Below are 19,785 nucleotides of genomic sequence, written 5' to 3'. Positions count from 1 at the left end.
TTTATCTAAGGCCTCTGAAAGGATCTGGCAGAAAGGTCTTCTAATAAAAACGAAATCATGATATTACTGGACAAATACTAAGTATTATAATATAATCAAACCCTTCTTAAACAAGGGTCCTGGATATGACCTTAAACTATATCCAGTGGTGAGGCCCCAGCTTGCGGGCTTTGGGGAGTGTTGAGCCACCATTTAATTGCCATTGCTCCCAGGTCCACTCTGACCCGGAGTGGTAGTACCTGTTAGGGTCCCAACTATGGGTTAAATAGAATCCGACTTAATATATTCTATTAAAAAAATTTTCTTCAAAATCTTTGGATTCGGCATTAAATAACCCGAAAAGGGTTGATATGCCATAAAACACAAACAACCAACCAACCTTCTTAAACAAGAGAAAAATCCAGGTAGTCCTCGATAGTCGTACGGCAAAACAACGATGTAAATTTGGATGTGCAACAGTGGTTGATCCTGGAACCGTTATTATTTCTGATATTCATAAATGACCTCCTTGCTATAATTGTCTCCAAGGGATGTATATTTGCTGATGACACCATGCTCAGTAGCAGACGAAGAAAAAATGAATGATTAAATATCTAAGGTAAGAGCCGAAACTTTAGAGGAAGATCTCCAGTCCGTAGTGGAATGGGCATGTAAGTAGATGGTAACATTTAATGCTACTAAGACTAAGCTTCTTTCCTATAACAATTACCGGGTTTGTATTACTGTACACATAGATTCGAAAAAGTTGTCAAAAAACAAATATATAACAAATAAATGTTATCAAAGGCAAGATAAGTTACTTTTCTACCAAACTGGATATATTTTTCGTGTTTTTATTCAATGTGACATGTTTATTCAGCTTGAAAACCATACAGTGTTTAGCGATGTATTGGAACATTCAAGATGGCGTCTGATTCTCTCTTTAACACGGTAAGTGTGGGAAAAGATGTTATAAATAAAAAAACGGATAAAATACTGTTAAAAACTCGCTCAATATATGTTACCGTAACATAGGTTGACATATATTCGGCGGGTTTTTAATAGTATTTTGTATAGTTTTTTATTTGTAACACCTTTTTCCATACTTACGGTGTTAAAGAGGGTGTGAGACGCCATCTTGAATTTTCGAATACACCGGTAAACACTGTATGTTTTTCGAGCTGAATAAATATGTTACATTGAATAAAAACACAAAAAATATATCCAGTTTGGCAGAAAAGTAACTTATCTTGCCTTTGATAACATTTATTTGTTATATATTTGTTTTTTGACAACTTTTTCGAATCTATGTGTACAGTAATACAAACCCCAATTACCATAAATCTTGTCAACTACTGATTGTTATAACTATAATATAAGTCTCACCTGTTTAAATCTATGTATGAATGCATGTATGTTTTTATGTCTGCCTAAAAACTTTCGACAGAGGCGACGGATTTTCACGAGATCGTTTATCATTATGAAGCTCGATTCTTCGGACGATAAATATCGAAAAATTGACCAAAAACATTAAATCCTTCACCCTCAACTAGGCACCTTTCTACAGGGAGGGGTCGTTTTATTTTCGCCGATATTTTCAAAAGTCATCACCGCTTTTCGATTGTCTAGCCTTAATTTAAACCTAGGTCACTTCCAGTTTGGCGATGGGCACAACAGCAAACACGTCACTTTTTTTTTTTTTCATATTCTTTTCCTCATTTGTGGTACAGGTTCGAGCCTGCCCGCCTACTACCACTTTTTTTTTTTGCTCAACACGCACCTTCAAACACCTGGGCAACGCCGGGCACCCAGGCTCGTGACTAATAATATGCTATTCAAAAATGCTTCGTTCAAACTCCTCGACTTAGCATTCACAGGCAACATGAGCTGGAACAAATAAATTGAGTACATTGCCAAGGCTGCTGCAAAAATGGTGGGCTCCATCTACCGTGCTAGAAAATTACTCACACCTGAATGCATTCTATATCTTTACAAGACTATCATTCACTCATGCATGGAGTATTGCTGCCATATCTGGATTGGTGCATCTGCTACTCGTCTCTCCTTCTTAGATAGGGTTCTTAGATAGGGTTAAAAGAAAAGTCTGCAGCCTAAATAATTCCTGTACTATCGGCCAACCTCCAATCTCTGTCCCATCGCCGATGTGCTGTTTCCCTGTGCCTATTTTATAAATATTTTAATAGGATGTGCTCTGACGAATTCGTAGCACTTGTGCCCTCTTGAGATAAATACCTTTGGCTAAACCACAAAGTAGCAAAATCCCATCACTTCACTGTTGAGATCCCCAGATGCCAGAAAATCTTCTATTCTAATAATTTCTTCACAGAAACTGCAAGACTTTGGAATTCCTTCCCAGCTCCCTGTATCCTTGACTGTACCGACATGCAGAAGTTCAAATCTGACTGCTCAACTCCCTATATAGTATCACTGTAGATTTGATCCCAAATGGCACTGTGCTTTGTTTGGGGTAAGATAATAGTTAAAAAAAAAAAAGTGGCAATATGTCTTGTCTGGGGCAAACAAGAATAAAATAAAAAAAATAATAACGGTTTACCAATATTTCTACAAGTAGTAGTTTTTTTTTTTTTTGTCAATCGGATATCTATTGTGAGCAGGTAAAGTTGAACCTTGACCTATACTTTCCACAGAAGACCAATTTGACTCCATCTTGTTCTACCCATACCCCGACCATTCATACCCTGTCACTCCAAGAACAAGAGTGGGGTTAGAAGATGGGAGGCGGGGGAGGGGGTACTAAGCAATGGCCTATTTCAAGAATGTTTTGCTGATTTTCTCACAAGAGGTGAATCCTGCCTTTGACCCTACCCTTACTCCCTACCCACTGTTACTGTGTCAGCCACTGAACTACCTCCCCACAACCAACAGGCAGACACACTTGAAAGAGTAACTCCAGTTTCCTTGAAAGTAATCTCTCTTAATCAAAGTAATTAGGCAGCCAGTGTCACACGATAAGCTTTCCCAGCATCCTCTGCTTCCAACCCTCTACTCTGTGGTTGCAAAAGGTAGGTCCACTTCAGCCTGATAGAGTTCCTCTCCTTTGAGACAGACACACTTCCCTGCCCAGCCCAACCGTACACACCATGCCCGGTACCTCTTATTTGGTCACTTGTCAGACTAACTAGTTTATTATGACTAATCTCCGGGAGATAGCAAACTAGTTGGAAAAGGCCACTACTCTACAATGACAGTTACTTTTCAATTCAAGAGATTTTTTTTTTTTATTCACCCAGTTCCATCCCCCACTCTCAAAGAGGGCAAAATCTGTCCTAGACTTGCCTTAGAATTTAGGCAAAGAAGGGAAAAAATTACATCAACTCCCTGAAACCATCTGGCCACTCTTTGCTGTCGCATATATGTGCGTTGTAGAGGGGGGGGGGGTATTATAAGCCATAGGTACCATGGACTACCACCACTTTCTTGGATTCCTCTCTTGCTCTCTCAATCTCTCCTTTTTTTTCTATTTGCCTTCCCCTCTCTGTTTCTCTTTCAAGTAAGTTAGCATAATTTTACCTCTTCACAACACTGCTCCAGCTTATGCATATATACTTAAATTTTGTTTAATAAACTGCTTTCTTCACAAAGTTTCCTGAATAAAACCAGTATGAATCTGTGCCAATCCTTTTGATTCTATAAAGTTCCTTTTCACTTATTTCATTATTCTTGTTGGGTATGAGGGCGTTACAGGTATCATGAAGTGTCACTCATATCTCTCTCTCTCTCTCTTTCTCTCTCTCTCTCTCTCTATCTATCTATCTATCTCGCTCTCTATCTGCCCCCCCCTTTTTCTTTATTTGAAGGATACAAGAAGTTAGCACATTTGAGCTATTTTTCTCAGCACTGCTCCAACTTTATGTATATGTACTTGATTCCGTTCAATAAAACGTTTTTCTTTACAAAGTTTCATAAATTAAATTAATATGTACTTGTGCTAATTCTTTTTGTTCTATGCAGTTTCTTTTTGTTTTTTTCCCCCCTTGTTCATTTTATTACAACTGTATGTAGTTTTACTTACATAATAAACGTTGAAATCTATTTCTGATAATATATTATCTCTCTCTCTCTATATATATATATATATATTGTTTTTACAATATAATTATCCACTGACACGTGTTTCGTCGTCTACGACTCATCAGAGTGGCTGAATCTAGCGAGATTCGAAATCAGGACCCCACGGTTATGAGCTTAAACTCTTAATCTGCTTGTCCATCTCGCACGACTGTTTGGATGTATCCCGATTTACTTAAATGTTATTTGTTTTTGCGATACGTTTTGAATGAATTCAATTATTTATGAAAGTGCATTTTTACCTAAATGCGAGTTATATATACGTACATATATATACAAATCCCTGAGCGATTTCTACTATTATAAGAAAGGAGTTATTTGCCCTTTGTTTACATTTTTCTTCGCCCACATTTTAGGACGTATTTACTTTTTTCATTATTCAAAGATGACTTACTTTTATGAACGTAGTAATTATTAATTAATAATTAATATTTAAATAGTATATATATATATATATATATATATATATATATAATGAACTTACACAGAAGAATACATTTGTAAACAGAATTTTAAATGAGACAAATCAAATTTCGACACTCCACATCCACCTAGTGATAAACAGGATACAGGTATTGCCTATGTAATCTTACTGCTCAGTAGACTCTGGAATTAGACATGGAGATCCATGATAGAGTAAATCAAAACTTTTACCTGTATCTGATCCATAAATCCATCCATGTACATACTCTGGTGAGCTTCACTACATGCTTGAAAACAAAATTCCACCCAGAGCTCTAATTGCTATTTATATCACCACATCTGCTGTCTAGCGGATTATTTTTTTTATAATGTTTTTTTTTTTTTTAAAGGAAATCGCTCCAGACACGGCATGAAACCATTTGATGCAAGGAGTTAACAAGAATGAAAGACAAGAGATGCCCATTGACTTTAGTCTTGCAAAGACCAAGATTACAGATAGGAGGGATACAGTCAGCAAAAAGAGAGTACAATAAACAGTTCTTGGAAAAAAAAAAAAAGTTACTGGAATTCGAAGCACTATTAAAATATGGCATTAAAACTGCGAATTGATGGAGACCACCAGACCAATGTGTAAAATGAGTTGTAAGTGATGCATGGAGATTCTTGCTAATGACATCTTCATGGCTGGATAGGTATACTATGACTTACTAAATCTTGTATACTTTATACATTTACCATTCTCCCTCTCCTCACCAAACTCTTTCTTTACCTGGTCGGTGCAAACTGTGCATCAAAGGCGACCTGCCCAAACTATCAGGTCAGTCCACAAGTAATTTAATCTTTGATACGCCATATTGAGGGAGGTCACCCAATGTGAAACGGATGGTCAGGGATGCTGTACACAATGCGAAACGGATGGTCAGGGATGCTGTAGACAATGCGAAGTGGATGGTCAGGGATGCTGTACACCATGCGAAGTGGATGGTCAGGGATGATGTACACAATGCGAAACGGATGGTCAGGGATGCTGTAAACAATGCGAAACGGATGGTCAGGGATGCTGTAAACAATGCGAAACGGATGGTCAGGGATGCTGAGCACAATGCGAAATGGATGGTCAGGGATGCTGTACACAATGCGAAACGGATGGTCAGGGATGCTGTACACAATGCGAAACGGATGGTCAGGGATGCTGTACACAATGCGAAGTGGATGGTCAGGGATGCTGTACACAATGCGAAACGGATGGTCAGGGATGCTGTACACAATGCGAAATGGATGGTCAGGGATGCTGTACACAATGCGAAGTGGATGGTCAGGGATGCTGTACACAATGCGAAACAGATGGTCAGGGATGCTGTGCATACTCAGAAATGAAAGTCTCTCAACACTAGCATTTATAGCAGGCTGATAGCAGATACAAACCATACAAATAAGGGGGTACTTGTCTAGTTTTTGATCCAAATTCCGGCAACTTCACATCCGCATTTTTTTAGCATGTTACATTAGTAGTCAGAAGATGCCAAAGGGAAGACTGACAAACGGTTAGTTCAGAAACGCGGCATCCCTCTCCTCCCCATGTTAAGAATAGCTTTCTATTTAGAAAACCATTCTTAACATGGGGTAAGGAGGAGATTTCACATGTACATAGCATATTAAAAGTTATAACTTGACACACTATCCACACTATCCTCAAGTGTCTAAGGCCTCTCTGTAAAGGGTTTGTCTGGACAACCTGGCATGCGAATACTTTTACCTAGAAATAAACCCTGACTAAATATTCAAAATCACATAGTATTCGGAGTTAAACTAAGATCTCAATCGTATAGCTAACCACACTATCTTTTACAAGCAATGGTGCACCTTCTCCAAGTGATATTATTTCAAGTAGCAGCGTGAAGCTGGATACTCCACCAGACGAGACGAATTCTTGTCCTGAAATCCAGTAAGGCTAAGATACTAAAAAGAAAGATACACTATATAACATATTAAAATGATCAGTTGGGGAGAGGGAAATTATGTTCTTAACTTCTTTACTAACTCACTGTTTTGAGAGATAAAGAACGTTAATAGAACATTCGAAATATCTTTGTATCTCATATGGAATTCACGTGTTAATACCAGGAAGGAGAGCCCCTTGATTTCTGAGAACTTCGACTGAAGGAAAATGAAACAAATTTAAAAATAAAATTTTTATTTCTTTTATTTAATAGATTTCATTCTTTCATCAAAACTTTTTGTCTGACAGCTGATTGGTTAATCGCTTCAGCATCTTCTGGCTGATTATGTAACCTGAAACAACGAAAATGGCTGACATAAAGTTGCCGCAGATTTGATTGTACCTATTTACTATGCCTCCCCACGGGACGGAGTTAGACACCAGGGTCGTTTTTTAACGTGGAGAAAAGGTACAAAAATAAAAATTGTCTCAGTCGTGAAGGATTTCTCCTCCACCGAAAGAGAACAAGAAATGGAAGTGCAGCATCTGAAGAACAGATACTACACTTTGATCTTGACCAAAAGGCCAAGAGATTGTAAACTGGAAGGATACCTTAACAGGAATTATATCACTTCGATTATGATTAAATAATAATTGTTCTTTTATACCTACAGACACTTGTTTCGTGCTTATGAAATCATCAGTGTATGATGACAAAGGCAGCCATGAAGCCACCTTTGACTCCATTGGTTAAGCCACTACCTCGAGGACACAAAACAACTGGCACGAGAATGAAGGGAATTAAGAACCAATAAACGCTCATTTTGGGCGCGGACATTAGACAATCCATAGTGTTCAAACGACAGGAAGTCATGAAGGTTGCATAATCGCTAGTTGACTACATACTTGAAAACAAAATTCTACCCAGAGCTCTAATTGCTCTTTATATTATCACATTGCTGCCTAGCGGGTTATTTTTTTATAATGTTTTTTTTTTATGGAAATCGCTCCAGACACTGCACAAAGCCACTTGATGCAAGGAGTTAACAAGAATGAAAGACAAGAGATGTCTATTGACTTTATCTTGAAAAGACCAAGATTACAGACAGGAGGGATACAGTCAGCAGACCACTAGACCAACGGGCAAAATGAGTTGTAAGTGATAATCGCTTTGGCATCTTGTGCCTGCTTACGTAGCCTGCAGGAAGATGCCGATGTGAAGTTGTTGGAGATCGGGTTGAAAACTGGATAAGCACCCAAATAAGAGCAAGAACATGTCATTTATGTCAGTGAGTGGGGGGAGTTACCATAATACAAAATATGCATTGCTTGTTTTGACATGTTTTTTTTTAATGATGTAGGACTATTATTAGCTCAAAATGGAGCGAGTGGGAAAGTGAGAGAGAGAGAGAGGGGGGGCAGACGGAGAAAGAAAGACAGCTGATCAGGAGGTTGGGGGAGGAGCTTAAGTGGGGTGCTGAGAAACTCGAAAGTGTCAGTAGGCTACGAGGTTAAAGCTACTCACACACAGTAAGCCCCAGATTTTTTTTGTTGTTGTTGTTATTTTTTTTTTATGCCATTTCATAATATTTCAGCCTGAAATGGATCTCATAAAAGAATTTACTTGTCATATGGACATTTTATTTGCCTTTCTCAAGCTTGAAGAAAATAAATCCTTCATCTAGTAATTGATAACTAGGCCAGCAGCACCTCCCCTCCTAACATCCACCCACACATATTATTTGATATACAATAATAATAATAATAATAATAATAATAATAATAATAATAATAATAATAATAATAATAATGGAGTTTGTGCCAAAAGTTTGGAATCCAAGTGACGGACAAGTGGTTCCTACGCCCAGAAGGGGTAATGAAAAATGAGGACGTTAAGATTCTCTGGGATTTCATGGTTCAGTGTGACTGAGAGATAACTTACAGGAAACCGGATATTATAGTTATGAACAAAAAACATCCCAACGAATGCCAAATTATTGATGCGGCTTACCCAAACGACATCAACTTAACAGGCAAAAAAAAAAAAAAAAAAAAAAAAAATGAGCAACTACGGAACTATCAGAAACTGAAGGAGGAGAATGCTGGGTTGTGGAATAAGAAAACTTCCATCGTGCCAATTCCATAGGTGCGCTTGGCTCGATTCCAGATGATCTGGAGAAACAGTTGAACTCCTTGGGATTCGAGTACAACATCACTGTACTCCAGAAGACAGTTCTGCTTGGCACAGCAAACATCCTGCACCAGATACTTTCCAGCTAATTGACTATTTGACTATGCTCACTAGCTTTGGTGTAAAAGCCCGCCCTTGTGAAAAAAAAACAAAACAAAAAAAAACAACGGCATAAAACATTGCAATACTATGTAGTTAACGAACAAAATAATGATAATAATAAGATTAAAGATTTAAATTACTTGCGACTTGTTGCCGATGGCCTAACGATGAGAAAAATTCCATTGCTTGTCTAGCCCCACAGAAAATTGTACGTATGCAGGTATGTATGTATGTACCAGGGTTTTTCCACAAGTCTGGTCTCCTACTTTTAAACCCCAAAACTAAAATGTTGAAATGCAACGAAGACGGGAGTAGTACCATTAAAACGAGCGACCATTTGTGCCCCAGAATTTTTTTCTACATAGTCACCAGCATTCTCAATGCACTTTTACCAGCCTATTTTGATGCCTTGATCGTAAAAATCCAGAGTGCGCTTTGTCACTCGCATCTTTATTGCCACTCTGAGATTTACAAACCCATCTCCTAACTGTGTATAGCAAGGAACAAACCAAACGGTCAACGTGTTGGGACAATTAATCGGAACTTGGGACAAAAAATCAGAACTTTACAAGGTATCGGAATCAAGAAAAATTTTTTTATGATTTTATTATTACTACAAGCAATGGAAGATTTTGTTTTAAACAAAATCAAATAAAAAATATAATTAACAGAATCGTTTTCGGCATCGAAAAATAGGCACAATTTTTTCGTGATTCCAATACCTTGAAAAGTTCTGATTTTTCTGATTCCCAATTTCGTTGGCCGTGTGGTTTTTTCCTTGTTATTGGAGTATATATATATCGGCGTCAATCGTGACACCCTGCACTGATGATTCCCAAAAAGATGAAACACTAGTATCTGTAAGTATTTATTAATTATTATAATAAATAATCTATAATATAAAGCTGAATATGTGTGTGTGTGTGTGTGTGTGTGTGTGTGTGTGTGTGTGTGTGTGTGTCTGGTCACGAATAGGCTCCTATATGGTTGATTATTTTAAAAAACTGATTACATATAATGATAGAAGATGTATCGAGACACAGAAATGGGTATGTTTGATCTGGCAGAACAGTGGTTCATTAAAATTGTTGAATCTGTGTTCGTGCCTGGTCCACAAAGTATGGAAATAAAAAATTTTAAAATTAAAAAAAACGTTTATAGGTGTTTTTGATATAGATGTACATAATAATACTTTGATAAGTAAGTTTTAACTTGAATAATGATGGTATAATAAAATTGTGGGGTCTGCATTCGCGCCTGGCATCCATAGAATGGAAATAGGCACAAACTTTAATAAAGATTTTTCATATCTATCTGCGTAAGTATACTTTGATAATTATGTTCCAGTTTGAAGAAATACGGTATGATAAAATTATGGGGTGTTCGTTCACGCCTGACCTCCATAGAATAGAAATATGTTCCAAAGTTTTTCAATATAGATCCACAGAATATTGTGATAAGTGTTCCAGTGTGAATATGTATGGCATAATAAATTATGGGGTTTATCTATTTTATTTTTACTTTCATCATATTTTGCTTTGATTTTGATACCCCCAAATTCGAAGCTATCTCTTTACAACCCTTCCTTTTCATAACCTATCATACTTTCATAAATCAAAGTCCATTTTCTGTAGGCTGTTTTTGAACCCAGTCAACGACGGGTACTTTTGCTAGTTATATATATATATATATATATATATATATATATATATATATATATATATATATATATATATATGGATGTACATAGAAGAATACATTCGTAAATTGAATAGCCTGATCTAGTAACGAGGTAACCCCCCCCCCCGGCCCCTTAATTGTTAATTTTCCCTCATCATGTTTGTGAATACACTTAACAGAGCATGGAGTTTATTAATCCCATCAGCAGTGAAATGCTTAGAGATCCAAATCCATGCGGCGACCACCGATTGATCATCGCACCGAATGAGTAAAGCCCTTGAAACCATGTTTACTCCATCACCAACTCTGCAATTAAAAGAGATTAAGCATAACTTGAACATGAAACAAGTTTCAAACAGAAAATGAAGTTCTTGTACGATTCAAGCTGTAACCTCTTCAGATGCAAAGAGTTTCAGAGTTGCGGACGTAAAATATGCAGTTCTTGGTTTCGGACAGAGTTGATGTCTAAATTCAGAATTAGAATAAAAAGGGGGAAAGTCGAAGAATGTCTTCTTCGAATCTATCCTCCCACCATCTCCCTATCTATCCTAATGAGTATGGGGAGAGTATGAAACGGGATAGAATGGGAAATAGAAGATTAGGAGAGGATAGAGTTTGAACTAGGAAGGGAGAAGGAAAAGAGAGGTTAAGACAGAAGGGGAGAGGAGAGAAAGGAAGAGGATAAAAGAGGAGGAGAGAAGGGACGAGAAGAGAATAAGAGAGAATAGAATCGGAGTGATGGAAATAGGAAAGATAGAGCAACGAGAAGGATGATAAAATGGAAGAATATAAAAGGAAATAGTAAAAAAACAGAGGGGAATAGAGTGTCATAGTCCAAATTGTCTACTCTTTTTAACTTCCGGTTTCTGCTGTCTATTTGGTTGGATAATTAGGCGTAGCCAAACGGACAAGAAAGCTCTTTTTAACATGGGGAAAGCGGGAAGCTTTAGCGTTATCTGAGAGGTAGATAATCCTTAATCAGAAGGAACCATATTTTGCTTATCACTGTCATCACGTCTCCATTAAAATCGTGCAAAAGTTATAGACCGTTGGCTTAGAATGAGTGCTTTATGATGGTTGAATACGGTTAAACTTATGCTCATTTTTGCACCGAATACTATTAATCCCTATTAAACCCTAACTGTGCATCAGACAGAAACCATAATACTTAGTTCGCTGCACTTTATTGTAAAAAAAGTCCATAAAAAATTTCAGGTAGATTGACACAATAATTAAAAAAAAAACTTTTAAAGTAAATGTGGTATTGTGGCGACTAATTCTATTAATCTGTAACCGTGCATCGAACGGACACCATAATACTTAGTTTGCAAAATTTTTTATCATAATAAAGGTCTATACAAAATTTCAGCCAGATCAGCTTTGTAGTGTCCAGGAAAAAGTCAAACGGACAGACAGACAGGCAAAGAGAAATATAATATAGAAAAACTAAAAGAAAAGGGTAAAAAAAGAAAAGGAGAAAAAAGAGGAAGAGAATAGAAGGGGGAAAAAAGGAGAAAAAAGAAAAGGAGAGAAAAAAGAAAAGGAGAAAAAAAGGAAAGGAGAAAAAAAGAAAAGGAGAAAAAAGAAGCAAAAAAAAAGAATGAAAAAAAAGAAAAGGAGAAAAAAGAGAAGGAGAAAAAAGAGGAGAAAAAAGAGAAGGAGAAAAAGAAAAGGAGAAAAAAGGAGAAAAAAGAAAAGGAGAAAAAAGAGAAAAAAGAAAAGGAGAAAAAGAAAAGGAGAGAAAAAAGAAAAGAGGAAAAAAGAAAAAGAGAAAAAAGAGGAGAAAAAAGAAAAGGAGAAAAAAAAGCATCAAATAGGGGAAGACAGTATAAAAATCCATAGATACGCACACGTTTATCCCAGTTCACACCCAATTGCACACCTGTCATTATATTCTCTTCATCGTTAAAAAAAATGTCCTTGCCTCTAACCTATCTTTCTCATTAAGGAAACGGTAAATTCCAATCAGGTAACAGCTGGATATTGTTTAGCCTATGCCACGTTTTTGTGTATGCAGAAGTTTAAACATTCGAAAAAAAAATAAATCAGGTTTTTGTAAATCTTCATTTTTTCCTAAAACATACATTTTTTTTTTTTTAAATATCTTAATCCCACAATTCAGGTGTCAAGTCTCATTTGCTTTAATCATACGTTTGTATCTTATTATCAACGGCGGGGGGGGGGGAGGGTTTAAAGATATTTTTTAGACACATCCAAGAACGTCTATAAGATACTTTCTCTATCCATCCGTTATGCTTAAGCCCGAAATAGCAATGAAATTGTAACGCTTGAAAGGGAGAAGGCATAGTTACCATGCATACAAGTCACCTGCATCAATATTTAGCAGTAAAGGATTAAATAAGAATCTGAAAATTTCCACGAGAAGTTAAGTTAGAAATGTGCAGGAAGTTACGTCATAACAGGAAGTGACGTGGCTAAAAGGCCAGATAGATCCTGTCTCTTAGTTGTTAAACATCAAAGTGAATGGACATCTTTTTTTTTCTCGAGGCTCTTCCACCACCCTTATATTTGTTAACTTAAGTTGAACGGCTCATCAAGAACTTGTTTACATTGGACTTGAAGACAATCAAATTGTAGTCAGCTGGAAAGCAGGCAAATGGAAAAAGTTCCATAGGCGTGCAGTTCTAAGAAAGAAACTTTGTTCATGGAATCTACGTTTAGGTTTATGCACAGATAAAGAGTGGGGGAAATTATTGATAGTGTTTTCAGCTAGACGAATGTTTCTTGTGAATGTTTGGTGAGGGGGGACCATAGAAAAAGTTATTCTGGGGCCAGTCTGAGAGGCATGTTAGTTTGGACAACATGGGATTATAACATTGTCCGGGAGCCAACACGTTGTATATTCCGTCGCAAGGGAGACCAAGAATAAGAAAGAACTTCAACTCGTTTTACGTTTTGTACAACATTTATTTCCTCATTCTCTCGTTAGCGGTGTGACGTCCCTCACGTGATTGTCTTTTCAGATGTCATTCACGTCTTGCATGTGATCGCGAACGTTATCGACGTCTCTCCAGTGATCACTCTCTTTCTCCTTTTTATAGTCTTCTCCTCTCTACTGGTGACGTCATTTCCCATTCATTTACATCTGCACATCCGTACCATATTACAGCATTACTATTGGGTTTAATTTAATGTTTTCGTCAAATATTTTTTATATAAGATTTTCATTTAACTTTCTAATTTTATTAGTGTTATGGGCTTGCTGTTTTGTTATTTGTATAATCTTAGTTTCATTTTTTTCTGCTTTCTTTTCGTCTTATTACTAGGGCTATCCTATCCATCCATAGCCTTGAGCCCTTGGAGGGGCATAGGCCATCTACAACTTTGTAGATGCTTTTGTAGCAAGTTCTTTTTACAGGGTGAGGGTGCTGGCCCCACGTCCAACCTTCCCTGAAGGTACATACAGCGCCTAGTCTTCCCAACTGGTCACCCATCTGGTACTGGCCAGGCTCAACGTTGCTTAACTTTGGTGATCTGGCAAAAACCGGTGTGTCAATGTGATTGTGCCGTACACATTACTAGGGCTATGTGACAACAGCATATTCTTATCATTGTTTTGACTCTCGAGTATATATCCCACACAGTTAGACACAGATAATCAACTGAGAACCACTTCACTCTGTATAAAAGATTGTAACATTGTCCGGGACCCAACACGTTGTGTATTCCGTCGCAAAGGAGGCCAAGAATAGGAAAGAACTTCAACTCGCTTTTTGTTTTCTGCAACAACATTTACTTCCCCATTCTCTCGTTGCTGGTCTGATGTCCCTCATGTGATCGTCTTTTCGAGTGTCATTCACATCTTGCACATGATCCCGAATATTATCCATGTCTCTCTCTCGCTATCGTCTTCTTTCTTCTATTTTATAGTCTTTTTTCTTTACCAGTGACGTCATCTCGCATGCATTTACATACAGCCGTCTGCGCTATGGTACAAGATTACATTGTTTAGCGCCAGCTAAAATTTCTATCTTTGCTAGGGCTTCTCTTCTGTTGAATACACTCCCACATGGCTGCTTCCCCACAAACTACAACTTGTCTTCAAAGCAAATGTCAACAGATTCCTATCTAGAAGCGTTCCCACAAATATTCGTACAACGTCCTCGTAATCATTCCATCATATTAACCCTTATCCTTGAATGGCATTTGGCCTTGATAAGCGGTAATTACCTTTTAGCAAAAAAAGAAAAAAAAAGTTAGTCCTCAGGCTAATATGTGCGTTACCTTAGATAGCATGAGAGTACCTTATATATAGTCAACCAAAAATTTTTCTTTTCTGTTAAACCCACTGCCACAAGACTGCCTCTCTACAGATTACAACTTGGTCGTCTTCGAAGTCAGTATCAATTTCTATCTAGAATTGCCCCCACAAATACTCGGATTTGGTCTTGGCAATTATTCCATTTCATTAGCCCTTATCCTCGAGTGACACCTGACCTTGATAAGTGGCGGCCACCTTTTAGTAAAAAAAAAAAAGTTATTCCTGAGGCTAATATAGGGTGTTCTCAAAACTAACCATTTATTTCGATACTAATTTAGATTCCAAAATAGATGGTTAATTTTGGGATACCTTGTATGTGAGGCATATAAGTTTGGACGACATGGGATTACCTTGCCGATTGTCTTGGAGAACTTGTTATTTATTTATTTTTTATTTTATTAAAAGATAAATATTTGCAGTATAGTAAGCAAAGTAAAGAAAATTCCAGCCGTATCAATTGCATTCTGGTTAATTACTTAGTTCTTCAGATAAACAAAAAAAAAAACATTAATTCAATGTCTTTGACGGAGAATAACAAAAGATAAAATAAATAAACGAAGGAAAAAAAAAGGAATGGTTTAAATTTAAAAAGCTGCCAATATTACAAAAACAGATAGGAAAGCAGTTATTCTCAATTTATTTATTTTTTACTTTCCTTCCACCTCCTCGTATCTACGCAAACCACAGTTCTCCCACCAAACCCCGGGCCTCTTTATCGTTATTTGATCTTGAATAATTCCACGATGCCTTATTACAAAGAGGTGATAGAGACACGGTGGCATTAACGGACACATAACAAGTGAGCAGCTCTCTTTGTTGTTTAGCGACTATCAAAAAAAGAAAAACGTGCGATCGGGAGATACGTATTTAAATGTGGGAATCGCAATTTCGTATTCACAGGATGAGGTTTTATTAGCATTTAGAACTTGGTTGGCTTTTGTTGTTTCTAGGAGTGTTTCAATTTTTATGCAAATCGTCCCGTTCCGTGTTTTGCCGCCGTCAACGACGACCTGGTTTGCTTGGTATGTGTTCTTCTAATCCTTGCCAGATTACAACGTGTGATGGACATTTTTTTTTTTTTTTTTTTTTTTAAATAAAAACTAAATTAAATAAGGATTAATGATATGGAAATAAAATCTAGAAATTGGAATAATTTTGGCTGCGCACTTTCTGTTTTTCGTTAAATAAATAAAAATAAAATGCGATAAATATATGAGAAAAGGAGGGAAAAAACCAAACGATTATTTTATTCGTATTATTTCGATTCTTCAGATTATTCTCCTCAAGGTGTATCCGCAAGAACCCGTGACGTAATAGATGGAGTACTTTGTAAAAATCAGTTATAAAAAGTTACACTTCTGGTGGTTGAATGGTTAATTCTCGGTGCTGACGACCCAAAAATACAATTACGAATTACCCAATCATGGCTGACGGAACAAAAGCATGCTATCCTCGTGGATTAAAGAAAAAGTTCCGTTCGAAATTCCGTGTAGATTCCCGAATTAAAGAGAAAAATTCCCGAGTTCGACAAAATAGTCGACGGTGAGAGACTACATCGACTGAAACGTTGTGCAAATAATAGTTAAGTCCAAAGAATCCGAATAATATAAATAATAATTGGACCAAGATCACAGTGTAGCATCTGTTTTGATGCTACACTTCATGTGTTTCTGTCATCAATGGCGGAGACAATTTTTAATTTTTGTTCCTATCCAGAGTGCCCCCCTTTGGGAGAGCTAGATTTTCCTCAAATTAATAACTGACCTTGTGTCTAACTCTGCCCTCATGAGGAGGCAAGTAAATGGGAATATAAATAATACAAATCTCAAAGATACAGAACCGAAACACCGTTTGATTATCTGTCTTCTATAAGAAGTTAACTTTTCAGTCGCACATGTATTGATATTAAATCCCTAATTTTTTCTATTAAAAAAATATGAAAACTAATTTCTTAATATACTCAGTCATTGATATGCGAGCGACTAAATAAAAGTTAACTAGTTTGCATTACTTGAAAAACGAAGTTTAATTAATTATTCATTTTTTTATGGTTTCTTATTGGATGATTAGTTTCATTTAACTATTACACCCAGCTCTATTCATGCATATTTTCTACATTCTGCATAATTGTGTACCATTTAGTATAAAAACATTCTAGAAAATGCACATGCTTATATATATATTTATACACACATATACATATATGTGCACACACACATATATGCCCACACACATACATCCATGCACGCACACGCACGCACACATATGTCCACACACATGCATATATGCACGCACACACACATATATGCCCGCACACATACATATATGCACGCACATGCGCACACACACACACATACATATATGCATGCACACGTGCACATATATGCACGCACACGTGCACACACACACGGGTATATATAAGTGACCTTGTCTGCATGTGTGTGAAAAATCTCTACCAAACTTTCTTCTAAAATTTTGTCCTCCAAACTTGCAACTTGATATATAGGGTATTTGGACGTGTAGAACAGTTGTTTCTTCTCTCGGTGTTTCATTTTACTTGAGTTGAAGTTCCCAGAAATCAAGGATCCCCTTTCCCGAGGGTAACACTTGATTTCTGAATGAGATACATAGATATTCGAATATTTCATTAGAGTTCTTCTTTACATCTAAAACACTGCGTTCGTAAAGAAGTTGGGAAGATGATTTTTCTCTCGCCAATTTGCAATTTAAACACGTTATAGTATATCTTTCTTGTGATATCTTGGTCTTACTGGATTCCAAGACAAGAATTCATCGAGTCTGGTGGAGTAATCAGCTTCGTGCTGTGACTTGAGGTAAAATCACTTGGAGAATGGGCCCCATTCCCCATGAAAGCCAGTGTGGGTTAGCCATACTGAGGAGATCTTGTTTGGGCTGCGAATTGTATGTGATATTGAATAAGGGTTCACTTTTATGGAATAGTATCTCCTGACAAACCCCTGTACAGAGAGAGCTTAGATACTTAAGGTTAGTGTTTAGTAGGCATTCACGTTTCTCTCCCCATGGGCATTCAAGTTTGTGTATGTGTGTGTTTATATGTCCAGCTAAAAGCAAGAAGACTACAAAACAAACAACTATAAAGTTGGTATATTCTGCACCAGTGTTGCCCTAAATGAATAATATCTGAAATTTAGAAAAAAAAAAAATTCTTCATTCTTTGGGGGTTAAAGGAGTGGATGTATTAGGTATTGATTTGGAAAGAGAATGCCCAGTCATCACTCGAGGAATCTAGAGTTGTGCGTGTGTGTGTGTTCAGCTAGAGCTTGTATTTTTGAAAGTCATCCCCTTCTTTTGTATTGACTAACCTTAATTTAAACCTTTGCCACTTCCGGTTTGGCGATGGATGCAACGGCAAAGATGTCACGTTTTTTTTGTTTTTTTTTCACATTCTTTTCCTCCTTCGTGGTACGGGTTCGAGCCTGCCTGCCTACTACCACATTTTTTTTTTTTTTGCTCAACACACACCTCCAAACACCCGGACAATGCCTAGCAACCAGGCTAGTCTGAGACAAAAGATACTTTATCAAAACATGCTTATACGAGTTTGTGGATCCTGAGAAAGAACTAGGATGAAGGAGAGGTGGTCCCCGGGGTTCAACATGGGAGAGTAGGGCAGGATAAAAGTAACAAACATACAATACGGTATTTGCATGATATACTGAATGGTAATGAGAGCAAATGAGGGAGACAAATAGCAGAGGATGAAGGGGGGGGGCTTTTTTTTTTTTTTTTCTTTTTTTTTTTTTTTTTTTTAATCTTCGGGTTACGGTTACTTGGTCTCCGTGAACTGAATTCATAAAATGGCAACTTGGAACCACGCAAATAGAATATTCTTTAAAGAAGAAACATTAAAAGACTTTCTTAACCCCCCCCCCTTTTTCTTTTATTTAAATTATTTTTTTTATATATCGTTAAAAGATTAATAGGGATCCTTATTATGGAAACCAACTTGTTCTCTACTGACCATGTAAAAGAACTAATGCATAAAAGAGGCGATAATGAAGGCTGTGGAGTCGGTAGCTTAAAAAACTTGACTCAGACTCCTGAAAGCCCGACTCTCACTCCGACATCAAATTTTTTTTTTTTCTTCCGATAGTGATCTATCATCAGAAAATTACTAGGGGAACGTTCGTAACACAACGGGTAAAATTCCCTTTGCAGAACATTTTTGCACCACTTTTACGAGTCCCTTCCCTACGAAGATTAAAATCAAGATATAATAATAATAATAATTTACCCTATTTGAATAAAACTAAATATAGCCCACATTTCACTCATGCCTAGCAAGTGTGTTTTACAAATGACAAAACAAATGGATATAGAGAACCGGCTTCTATGAAAAAATACCTTATAAACCGGTTCCGTATGACCCCCCCCCCCCCCACCCTTTTTAACTTCAATTTAACAATAAGAAATTATGATTACACCCGGGAGAAACGGCTGCACGGTTAATCATAAAATTGCTTAAAGAGAAAACTCAGAGTAAATTTACTTATAAATCTAAATAGTTTTTTTTTTATGTACTTGTTTTTTTTTGTTTTTCTTTTTCAGTGTGTCATTCTGATGTGTCCGTGACAAGCAAAGAGGATCCATTAAAGACAGACACATTTATCGTAAGATCAATATTTCCATTCGATCATTTCAATTCCTTCCAGAAACTCGAGAATTTGACGTCCCCAAAGAGAGTGATCCCACGCTGGTTGAGAAACATGGTTTAAAGTAATGTACGTGAGATTCAGAAAACTACTGACTTTTCATGGAAAACAGTGTGAACTAGCCATTCAATCATCTCTATCATCTCTCTACTACGCTTTCCATCTCTCTCTCTCTCTCTCTCTCTCTCTCTCTCTCTCTCTCTCTCTATATATATATATATATATATATATATATATATATATATATATATATATATATATATACTTAAGTAGACAACACTTGAATGTTGAAGTTTAACGATCGATGAGGAGGGCATTTAGTGCAAAATTAACAATTTTACAGTGGGCCATGTAATAATATTCCATATATAAGGTAAATTACCAT

The 19,785-nt window shown here is 36.8% G+C and overlaps 1 protein-coding gene and 1 pseudogene across 8 annotated transcripts in view; both read right to left on the bottom strand.

Moving 5' to 3' along the window:
- Nucleotides 1-19,785, bottom strand: part of LOC145259962 (zinc finger protein 1-like) — a 529,574-nt gene that overhangs the window by 320,491 nt on the left and 189,298 nt on the right. The gene's annotated exons all lie outside the window — the stretch shown is intronic.
- LOC145260101 (U2 spliceosomal RNA) lies at nucleotides 6,916-7,045 on the bottom strand (annotated as a pseudogene).

The sequence above is a fragment of the Euprymna scolopes genome, chromosome 35 (genome assembly GCF_053919585.1).
Source record: "Euprymna scolopes isolate OS-2025 chromosome 35, ASM5391958v1, whole genome shotgun sequence".
In the NCBI taxonomy this organism is placed as follows: Eukaryota; Metazoa; Mollusca; class Cephalopoda; order Sepiida; family Sepiolidae; genus Euprymna; species Euprymna scolopes.
The sequence above is the reverse complement of the archived record's forward strand: the minus strand, read 5'-3'. Positions and strand labels throughout refer to the sequence as shown.